Source organism: Gymnogyps californianus, chromosome 3 (genome assembly GCF_018139145.2).
Source record: "Gymnogyps californianus isolate 813 chromosome 3, ASM1813914v2, whole genome shotgun sequence".
In the NCBI taxonomy this organism is placed as follows: Eukaryota; Metazoa; Chordata; class Aves; order Accipitriformes; family Cathartidae; genus Gymnogyps; species Gymnogyps californianus.
In genome coordinates, this window is record NC_059473.1 from 53,939,118 (window position 1) to 53,951,416 (window position 12,299).

A 12,299-nucleotide genomic window follows, 5' to 3' on the forward strand; every position below is an offset into this window, starting at 1 on the left:
GCCATCTCTGCACCCTCCCCAGCCTCAAGTGTTTTGGGAGCTGGAGAAAGTCCCAGCATATTTCAGCAGGGGGCCCTTTCAGTATGCCGTATCAGCCTCATCAATGCCCAGATATCAACAAATATCGCAGACAAGCCCAGCACACAGCTGCTTTCCTGCTTCAAAGTGACCCACACAGTGCTTGGAGGGACGCTCCAGGCCAGCCTCACATATCTGTGGAGCGTCTGCACCAGGGTAGTATGTCCCCAAGCAAACCCGGAGTTCTGGTAGCCCTGACAGAAATGTGGCTCTTCTGCCTGGCACAAAGGGACAGAAGAGAGGCCAAGGATTTACTAGGAGGGCTTGTGTAAACTCCTGTAGGAGAGTAAAGATTTGATGATTGCAAAGTACCTTGAGCTTCTTGAGTGAAAAATGGTATGTAACAGTAAATCATTGCAATGCCAACTCATTATAAGGTACATTGTTTGAAACCAGCCTTTTACCACCAATGGTATATGAAGTTTCTCATTAAAATACCTACCTCAGGGGAAAAAAAAGTGTTTCAGCCCTTTTGAAACAAGGCACAGCGTAAAACCACTTGACTGTATGGAATACCAAAACTTTATTCCATTAGTTAGGAGAGTGCAATCATCTGACCCAAAATTGATGTGCAATAGGACAGATGAATTCTTAAGTAGAAGAATGTACCTTTTTTGTGGAGACTTACATAATCCTTCCACTTTCAAAAGCAGATGCACACAGACCCTAGTAACTGTGCTCCAGTCTAATGCACCATCTGTAACTGAGCATGGTTTCAGTGTTCTTAGGACCCCCAACAAATTATTAGTTGATAGAAAGTTCCTGTATGTTATACTCCTGTGACCATTTTAAGAAAAAGTTACTGTTTAGTTTTCATTATGCAGACTTTTTTTCTTGCAAGTGTTTTATGTGTGACCAACAATATTTCAGAAAGTCACACACAGTGTTAGAGGGCAAAAGGTTTGGCAGAGTCTTTTAAGATCATAGCACCACTTAAGTATTATAAGTTATGCATAATTTGCTGTCTTCAGAATATAAATTACTAAATTATTGATCCTGACTTCAGGAACAATAAAAATCCAGTTGCTGTTGTGTAAAAGGTGAGAGAATGTACTTGTTAGTTTGCGAAGCAATCATGGGAAAGAAGGTTAAACAAAAGTTTCTTCTCAATATGCTCTTAAGCAATACATTTCTAGCTCCAAAGCTGACTGAAACTTAATGTACAGCATTAAAAAACTCAAAGTCTTGCAGAAAAGTCTTCTGACTAGATTTTAAGGAGGCTAGAAATAAACCATTTCATTGTATAATAATTAAACAGCTTTGTTCCCTTTACTGTTTTAAAAAAAAGTAAGCAAACACAAACTGAGGGATGCTATCCCTCAAGTCATGACTTGTATAACAGAAAAGGGAACAGAGGATGAAATGTAGAGAGATGATTATTCATTTAAGTATACTGTTCTCAGTGGTTATTATATGCTCCTCATAATACAAGAAATCCAACTTATTGGTGACTGACCTTACCAATCAATTTCTTTCTCCAATTATATTAAAAAATAATAACAACTTAAAGCCTTTTTCTTAGACTGAAACTGGATCAAAAAAAAAAATCCAGAAGTTATCTTTAGATCAACAAATTATCTTTAAAGTCTAGGTAAAGTGGCAACAGAAAGAAAAAAAAAAATCCAGAAACCACCCTGATTCCTACCTGACAGTCCCACCACCCACAAAAAATAAGAGGTTGTATCATCAGCCAAATCTAATAAAGAAGTAGATTTAATGCTGAAGTGTATAATAGTGTGCAGAGTATCTGCTCCATTTCCTTGTACGAATATCTTGCTGTACCACTGTATCCAATACATTGCTGCTGCTTCCTCATCTTGGTTCCATGTATTTACCAATTTTTCAACTGTACATTTCTTGTTTCTCTTTTAAAGAAACTTTATTTCAGCTGATTTGGCAAGCTTCACTGAATTCACTTACCTGACACACAAATAATCCTTGCTGAGGAACAAACACTGTTTTCATCCAGCCATAAAGAAGCTCTTGAAAATAGGAACTGTAGTCTAGAATGAGCGTGTAAACAGCCTGCAACTTAGCAACCTTCCACAGGTCATGGCAACAGCTTGCAGCCAAGAACCAGAAGATGTGTATGACATACTTTGGAGACTAGATCATGGACAGGGGACTCCTGCTACTTAATTTGGTGCATGTATGTTGCCGTGTACCATAGTGACCTGTTTCCACTTGAGCTCGAGTTCTCCCACAGGTGCCTTCCCATTAGCACAGCCAGTCCCTTAAGGTAATCCCAACATGGAAGCCACAGCTGGCTGCTCAAGAGCTGTAGCTGGCCCCTAAGTCACCAGCTGACCACTTGGGTTTTTATTCACCTGTTTTGAAGGAATAACGGAGTTTGGAGACCAGCCCAAAAATAGATCAGTCGTGTTAATGAACTATATTACAATAGCCTGTGAAGTACAGTACCTACTTCAAAGAGTCTCCTTGTAGAGTTACACTTGTATTACACATACATATTACATTGTCTTGAACAGCTATGAGCACACTTCCATTTTCAAATGACATTATCTTTCTCAGTACTTTTTGCTCCTTACCGCATGAAAATATAATTATATGAGCTGCCTGAAATGTCTTACATCTTCTCCCCCCAAAGTGGCTTTAAGTTTACTGAAAAATAGCACCTAGATCTAATTGTCCTACTTACATATTCCTTCTTGGTTTACTTGTATACATTAAGTCATCTGCACACTTACATAGGCACAATATTCTCAAGCCAAGATCATTATGGAAGGCTTAGTGCTATATAAAATATTGTTGCCAAAAGCCTTTCCTATTCTGAGATACACCTAAATAGAAAAGTTCATAGATGCACAGATAAGTAACAGACACTAATTTGGCTAAAATTGAGTAGTTTTTGAGTATGTCACTCATTACTTCAAATTCCAGGTAAGTGGAATTATTTTCGTAAATTATCAGAATTAGTTTTTGCTTGATAGCAAATTCCTTGTCTGGGAAACTTGTAGAATAAATCCTGATCTGATCTCTCACTTTTCAGGTTCCTACCCATAAAACAATGAAATGGAGTTTTTAAAAATATATTTATATATGAATTGTTGGAACTAATTTGCATGGAACTGGTTCCATTCAAACTTCAAGCCCTCTTTAAGTTCCTGCCAGCCAACCAACCATTCTTTGTAGCATGTAGTAGTTCTTTAATAAACACATGTAGTAGAGTATCGTGTCCCAAGTTATCAAGAGCTTAATCTTGTTTAAAAAACAGTTCTTTACACTGCACACATTTATGCGTATTTTTAATTTATTACTGATTACAGCTATCCCAGTAGTTAAAATATTTTTAAGGAGGAAAAGAGAAACGGAATAGAGCTATTAGACTGGCGTGATGGCCAGTCTGGATTGATAGGGGCAGCACAGTGAAGCACTTGATGAGCAGTTACTAGATTTCCTTTGTAAGCATCCACATTTCAAATGACTTACACTGAAAGCAACAATTAAGCTTTGTATTTTCAGTTCTACTGTAACTATGAATATGCAAATAAAGTAACTTTTTTTAGCTTAGTGGTCAATGATACTGATACAGTAACTATTCACTACCCTGATTGCGCTAAATGGCACACAAAATAAATTGTATCCTTCAGCATTTCGAAAAGGTCTAGGTGTGATAACTTAATCTATTGCTTCCATAATCAGAACTTCAGAGAGTATCAGTCCTGACCTGTGAATGTGACCAGTGCTATTGCACAGTTCCTCCTCACCGGGAACAACAGTATATTAAGTGAGGTAGTGACTGTGCGTTCCAAGTATAACAGACCACTTTGCCTTCGCTTTCTGAATTACCTCGTTTTCAGCTATACACCCATTTCTTTCAAACTACATAGATTCTATCAACATATAATAATGAAAAAGCTAAAATAATTGACAGTGTTTTCTTCAACTGTATTTCTAAGAAGTGATTATGCACACGAAAGGCACATTTAATATTTGCATGTTGATCTGCATGTTCCCTTAGTAACTATCTACAGATACTTGTTTGTCTGTATCTACCATTCTGCTGTGGGATGGAAGTAAACAGCCTGGCAAAGTTACCAATGTCAATACCTTTAAAAAAATCAAGCCTGTTGCCACATGTGACCAGTTGAATAATCCATGCTACAGCACACTCAAAGCCACGCACTGCAGGTGAGAGGGCAATCGCAGACCTATCCACATTCATACACAACAACCATCTAAAGGAGAACAGCTTCAGTATTATTTTATTCCAGAAAGATCCTATACGGAACAAGCCCGACACTTCCATCTTTTTAGACTTAATACTGCAAAAGCTGAGCCCACCATTGTTTGCCTGCCAAAGTAACTGAGCCAAGGTGGCGTATTCTGTTGGCACAACTAAATTAGATTTATCTTCTAATGCTTTTCCTTTTAGTATTTTTAAGGAGAGAGCACAAATCAGTATTCATATCATTCTGGTCTCCATGTCTTTGTAGGGAAAGTTAAACCAATCTGTCTTACCAAATGAGGTTCTCTGACATTTTTAAACACTAAACCTTAGAAGGTATGTGCTTCTTTCTTCCTATTTAAAAAGTGTAAAATAAAAACCACTGACTGTCAGTGCCTTCACTTACTAGTAGAAAGATTCAAAGTGACTCTAGCAAAAGCAATCTGATTTGGAAGCCTAAAGCTAAGACTTTAATTATTAAAGGTAACAGATAAACCAGTATCCTCTATTGATTTTATCAGCACATAAAGGATTAAGTCCCTCTGGAAATATGCCTTTCATTTTCTATGCTTTTAAGCCATATATTTGGGTATTTAACTGGTGCAAGTTTCAACTTAAGACTTTATGAAGATAAAACTAATTGCTGTTTATAAAGCTATTAAATAATGGTCTTTTACATATGTAATTTAGGTTAGTATGACTGCAAATTAGGAGTCTCACTGGGGACAGCCAGTGGGATACTATTTTTAGAACAATGCAAGGAAGATAACAGAAATTAAGAAAAAAGGGAATAGCACAAAGAAACTGTTCACTGTCTGGACTACGTAGACTTCAAGAGTGGCTAATCATTCTTCTGCTGCTGCTCGCAGCCAGGCTTTTTGCAAAGCTCTATGGATTTCATTAAAGTTCACATACAATCAGCTCAAAATTTAAAGGGGCTAATTAAACGTCAGCTGCAGATTTGGATGTTATATAAATTTTTTTGAACATTGCCATTCTTCTCTGCCTTTCAGAAATGCTTGCAAATATAACAACTTTTTCTTCAGGGACTTGTCATCAACCAGAGAACTATAAAAGGGAAAGCTACTGAATTGTTACTTGGCAGCTGACTAGAGTGATGGACGAATTGCACGTTATCACCTAGAAGAGCTTATTTCAGACTTGGAGAACTAGTACTTTGTTCTAGAATTGAAACATATTTTAAGCAGCAACCAGTATGACCTGGATTAGAACAGTCTGAAAATTGCATGGAAGTCAACTGAATCCACTCATTTCCCCACAAACACCTCTTTTATGTAAGTTTAGTAATAGTGCTACCATATGCCAGAACATGAATATGTACAACACGTATATCCCTGTAGCTAACAAACTTAAGACTGTTCTACTGAGACCAAAAATACTCAAAAATCTGTTAAAAGTTGTATTTACATAACAAATCCAGCTGGCATCACTTTTCACTCGAGTGCTTCTAAGTCAGATGAACAAGTTGCTGGCAGTCTTCCCTAAGTAAACAAGTTCTGTTAAGGTTTCTGTCCATACCGCTAGACAATAAGTGGTTTTGTATTACATTTATTATTCTGTATTTATTAATACTTGTTTTGCTGTAGCACATCTTTGTTCAAACATTACTACCTGCATAAATTCAAGGAAATAGAAACCAACATGTTTGATAATACTGATCCAACTAAGCATAAAATGAACTCTGCATAAATTTCACAGAATTACTGTAGTCATAGCTTTAGCATCTCACTTCATTTCAATGTGATTACATCTATATGATCCATAGGGAGCAACAAATACTGATTTATTTTTTTTTCCTCACCCAACTTGCATTATGGATGAGTTTGTCAGAACATCCCCTTGAAGCCTAACAGCAACTTCAAAGGTCTCTAATATCAGCATCAGTGTTTTGAAAAAAATCATTACTTCTATTGTTAATCCCCCTTACACTGATGTAAAAAACCAACAGACTAGCATTTAATGCCACAGAGGGAAACCAAAGTGACAGTGGATCTGCTGGGAGTGTGCATTTGGCAATGATGGGATCACCGACGGTACAGGCTAGATTTTGGCTCCTAGCATATCCTGTGGCAATTCCTCAATCAAATTATTTGTGGAGTAATGTGTCATTAGCTGAGTTGTGGTAAATGACCAGATAAATTCTCTCAATCTGCTCCAGCTGCAAAGTATAACACATCTGCTCACACTACCATGATGTCTCAGCCGATTAATGGCTAACTCATTATACTGCAGTAGCCTGCAATTACAAGCTACGTGGTCACATGTGTCTGGGAGCAGGTAACTCCCTTATCGTGGGCGAGTCCCCAGATAATGATGTGCAGCTGGTAATGTTCTCCACACTTTCTTCAGTCTCTCCTCAGCTTCATTTCAGCTTGAGCACAACTCTGAAATTTTACCTCCATGGCTGCAAGCGGTCACTCTAACCTGATACAACTTCGAAGAAAAACATTCTCATATGATCTTCACGTCACCATCAGGTACTTGCTCAAGATCCAAAGTAGCACACACTTCGGTTGGCCTCTTGTTAACTTTTCCCTGAGCTCTGTTAGGTTACCAGAACTGCCAGGGAATACTCAACCGCTTTGTGTGTTCTTCTCAGTAACTCCCATAATTAACACTAAATTGTTCATCCAACTTCTGTCAGTTAAGAGTGGCTTAAAGTTCAAACGGAATATTCCAAAGGCAGGCTGTGCCCTGACTCTCTCTAGAATAGTGCTTCTCAAACCCACTTTTGCTGAGACCATACCTGTGGTCAGAGCAAAATTAAAGACCAATTATAATTTATCTTGGCTAATTGTCAAAGCATAAATTATCCCATATTCTCCACCTATTTTGAAGATTTCTTACTGACATTTTATTTCACCTATGGATGTTCTGTCCAACCTTAACACACCTATATACAAGGTAACTATTTCATACAGGTTTCCCTGTGTTATTCTGGGACTATTTAATGTAGTGCAATAATTTAACATCGTTCATTCTATGAGGAGAGAAAGGTGAAAGCAAGAGAGAACTCAGATGCAGCTCTCGCAGTGATTATGATGTGAGAAAGTGCCTTATTATTGAATGTTTGATGAATAATCTCCGCTTGATTTGGAGACAAGACAAACTGGATCCCCCACATATGAAATGCCCTAACCATTCAGCTGTTACTCTGAACATCTGTATCTTGCTAGCTTTCTTGACATAAACCATACCAAAAAGTTTGTGTTTCATTCCAAAGCAGAAGGAGAAGATAGATAAAAACCTCATTTTTTCAACAAAAAAGAATTACAGCTTTCCAGTTGAACGATGTTGCTGAGTGACATTAAACCACACAACCCACTTTACTCCATCATTAACACTGCAACCTTGATGACAAATCTAATTAAGGCTTCAAAACCTACTCTGGATCAAAACCCTGAGTCAAAACTGTTCAACGACTTGAGTAAGAGGAAACAAAAAAGCTGGCTATTAAGAAGCAAAATCTTTTGAGTGGTGCTATTGTTGCTAATTCATACTATGAGTACATATGCATTCAATAATTTAAAACCAAGTACTTTTTAAGTCTGAGCCAGGACCTTCATGACATCATCAGGCCCTTTCATCTCACTTGTAGCAGGGGTGGTGCTCACCTATCTTGCTGAGTCACAGGACCTCATCATCTCATATACGGTGCAAATCAACACAGTAAGCCTTGTATCTCTGCCTCCCAAGCCCTTCCACGTTCCTTCCAGCTTCCAAGCCCTGTTGGAAATGGCAGAAACATGCATACGGATGATACATCTCAAGTAGCCTTCCAGTGACTACAGAATAGTCCTTCTTCTACACACATACTATTTCTCCTTTTGAGTGGAGACAACCACACCTGAGAAACAAATTGCCAGAGACAAAAAAAGATGAAGTGCTTTCTAATGGGATTTGTCCTTGGGTTTGATCTTGGCTGGCTGCCAGACACCCACTCAGCCACTCCCCTTCTTCAACACGATGGGGAGAAAATAAGACGGAAAAGCTCCTGGGCTGAGATACGGACAGGAAGATTGCTCACCAATTACCATCACAGGCAAAAAAGAATTGACTTGGGGAAAATTAAATTTATTGCCAATTAAAAATAGAGCAGGATGGTGAGAAGCAAAGACAAAACTAAAGACACCTTTCCCCCCACCCCTCTCCTCTTCCCAGGCTCAACTTCACTCCTGACTCTTCTATCTCCTTCCCCCCCCAAACAGGGGGATGCAGAATGGGGTTGTCATTAGTCGGTAACAGCTCCTCCCTGCTCCTCCTTCCTCCTTGCACTCTTCCCCTGCTCCAGAGTGGGTTCCCTCCCACAGGAGACAGTCCTTCACAAGCTGCTCCAACATGAGTCCTTCCCACAGGCTGCAGTTCTTCAAGACCTGCTCCAGCATGGGTCCTTTCCACGGGGTGCAGTCCTTCAGCACGGACTGCTCCAGCGTGGGTCCCCCATGGGGTCACAGGTCCTGCCAGAAAACCTACTCCTGCATGGGCTCCTTTCCGTGGGCCGCAGCTCCTGCCAGGAGCCTGCTCCTGTGTGGGCTCTCCACGGGCTGCAGCTTCCTTCAAGGTACATCCACCTCCTCTGACATGGTGTCCTCCATGGGCTGCAGAGTTGATACGTGCTCCTATGTGGTCCTCCATGGGCTGCGGAGGGACAACCTGAGTCACCATGGTCTTCTCCACTCATTGCAGGGGAATCTCTGCTCCGGCGCCTGGAGCACCTCCTCCCCCTCCTTCTTCACTGACCTTGGTGTCTGCAGGGCTGTTTCTCCCTCATTTTTGTCACTCTTCTCTCACAGCTGCTGCACAGTGTTTTTTACCCCTTCTAAAATGTGGTGCCACCAGCTTCATTGATGGGCTTAGCTTTGGCCAGCGCTGGGTCCATTGCAGAGCCATCTAGAACTAACTGTGTTCAGCATGAGGCAGCCCCTAGTCCCTTCTCACAGAGGTTCCCCCCTCCCACCCCCACCCTCCCTGCTACCAAACCCCTGCCACATAAACCCAGCACAGTCCTCTTCAAGATAAAGCATGCCTTACACCCTCAAGGAGGAAGGCCTCAATCTTGGATACACATACCTTAGGGTGAATCAGGTAGAGTCATCTCCTGATTTCAGCGGCAGCAAAACAATATCCCAGGGAAGAATCTGAAGCATGCACACAGGGCAACATTTACATAGGGAGAGGGAAGGTACCTTGCATAAACAGAATCTGCCGTAAAGGCTGAATTTTCTAAAATCATTCAGTGGAAATCATAGCCACCAAAAAGGCTGTTAGCTTCAACAGAAGGAGGCAGATGGTCACACGCTCAGAAAACGTCCTCGTGAAGAGACAAGATCAGATCAACCTGGTGATAATGAACGGAGTTTGCAAGCAGAAGCAGCATGCTAAGTCCTTGAGTAAATTTTCCTGTGACGTGACTGCAAAAACACAGAATGGCCCTTTACTTTAGTAAAGGGCTACTAAATGCACTTTTACTAAACTTTGGAGAGCTTCCCATTCTCAGACCACAATCAATAACCAAAGATCACAGGGACCGTGTCATACCTAAGCATTGGAGAGAAACTTTTCAACTTAACCAAAGTAGACCAAGTTGCTAGTCTTTTGCCTCCATTCAATTATTTTGGAGAAGAGCAGGCGTGCTTAACTCTTTGAACATGAGTTCACCTGCCGTGACTCACTTTCCAAAGGAGATGACTTTAAGGAGGAGTACCCACAGAACTTCTCATGGATTAAACTGAGGAGCAGGACTCCAGGAAGTTCTAAAAATAACGCAGGTTTCTGTTGCCTCAGCCAGAATGAGAACCATTTTTTTTGGTTACAATCTGCCTCTTCCCCCTACTGCTTTAAAAAAACAGACTTTCTTCGGGCATCCTAATCAGATGATCAGAAACAAATTTAATGATCCAGAGATTCGCCCCACTTTGGATGGAAAAGATAATGATTTTGATATTGGTTAACATTAGTTTGTGATACCCATCTGGCACATGTTCCAAATTACTTGAAATGTGAACACTCAAGCATAGAGACAATTAAGTGTTCTGGGGTTTTCTTGTGTCAACTTCCCTGCTAAGTATAAAAGCAGTTTTTCCTATGAAACCTGGACAGTACTTGAAATAAAAAAAGACATGAAGTGCAAAACATTGAATAGATAAGCACTGACATGAGGCAAGACTCTTGTAGGTTCAACATGACTCCCAGAAAACTGAAGAGCTTCAAGATGGTATGGAGGATCATAGCTATATATGAGAATTGCCCTTCTCCCTGATCTTCAATACAGGGTTGAAAAGATCATCTCATTGCATCTGAGGTACACCATAACCACCAGAATCTTAGCAAAGACCCCCTACAATCATGACAAAGATCAATGGTAGAATCTTGTACTTGAAACTGTCTCAGCCCATTAAACACCTATAAAAGCCCTGAGATTTTTTTGCAGCTATTTACATACTTGAACTAGTCAAAGAGAATACAAAACATCTGGATGATAAAATCAGAAAATCTGGTATCATTTAAGCTTCAATTGAAGATCAAAAGGACAGTAAAAAGGTGACACTGCCAATCACACAGCTTTTGTAAATGCATTTCAGTTTTGTTTTTCATTAAAATGATGCACTTTCTTATCTATATGCAGTAGATTTCATGCAAACAAAACATAGTAATTGAGTTTTCTATTTACTTGCCAGGCTCTCCTAACAAACATTAATGAACACTGTTTATATATAGAAACAGGACAGAAATCCATCACTGAGAATTTTCCTAGTTGTTGGGGTGGGGTTTTTTGGTGGGGTTTTTTTTCTGGTTGGTTTGTTTGGTTTTTAACATTTAACATAAATGCTTCTGTGTTTATCCAAAAGGGCATCAGCTGAAAAATATGATTACAAGTTGCAACTCCAGTTACCTGAAGTCCAGGTCACAGGTCACTCAGACTGAACCTGTTTTATCACAAAATATGGAAGCAATTTTGTGTTGTGTACAATCCCATCTGCCGAGAAGTTAGTCTTACTGCATTGTTAATTCAAGACATGCTGCTCATCTGCATTTCGAAAAACATGTGCACAGTGAAATACCATATAAAACTCTTCTTTCTTAGAAGTAAAGCCACCTTGCTTAGGCAACAAGGCATCCACTCATCCCTTACTCTTGAAACACACAATGATGTGAAACTCCAGACAGCTGATGCTCATAAACAGCTGCCACAGTTCATAACAGTCATATTTCACCTTAACCAAGGTTCAAATGTCATTAAGCAACACATTATTTCCTGTTTGCTGCAGAGGCCTCCAGAATTACACGTGGAACATAACTATATAATTACAATACTAAAGAGTACACAATATTCAGAAGATTACACAACACGTTAGCGACCAAACATTAACACTTCTGAACAAAGTCCAACATATATTCGTGCCAGGTTGTTGATTGTTCATTTGCTAACCAGTCACATAATCAGATTAGTTTTGTTCTCCAGCCTACCCCTTTGCTGGGATGTTCACGTGAAAATGCTAATGCAACCCAACTTTCATCTTGCTAGCAGAATTCTCTCCATTTAAATCACAATAAACTTGAAGATAGCTCTTTTGTTACATGCTTGAAAACATATCTTAGGGGAAAAAAAAAAAGGCAAATCTTAAATGAAAAGCTTATATTACAATCTATTTCTTGTGTTCCATTTTTTTATATTGTAAAATTCTCAGTTCGATACTACATTATGACACTGTCAAACTGAAATAATTTTGTAAGGTCATTGCAACTTTTCCTACTACTATTTTTCTGCAGTTCATTCATATTACAATTTAAAATAAATAAATAAATGTCAGCACAGTTTAGGATGAAACTAAGCACCAGAACACTGAAATATCCTCAAGGCAGAGATCACGTTCTTCTGATTGATTCGACAAATCTAGCCTTATGTGAATTCATACCTCATGAAATTCTAGCTTTTTTTTCCCCTATATTTTGCAGTTAAAATCATACATGCTTATTTTGTATACATTCTTCTACTACCTGAGGCTACAAT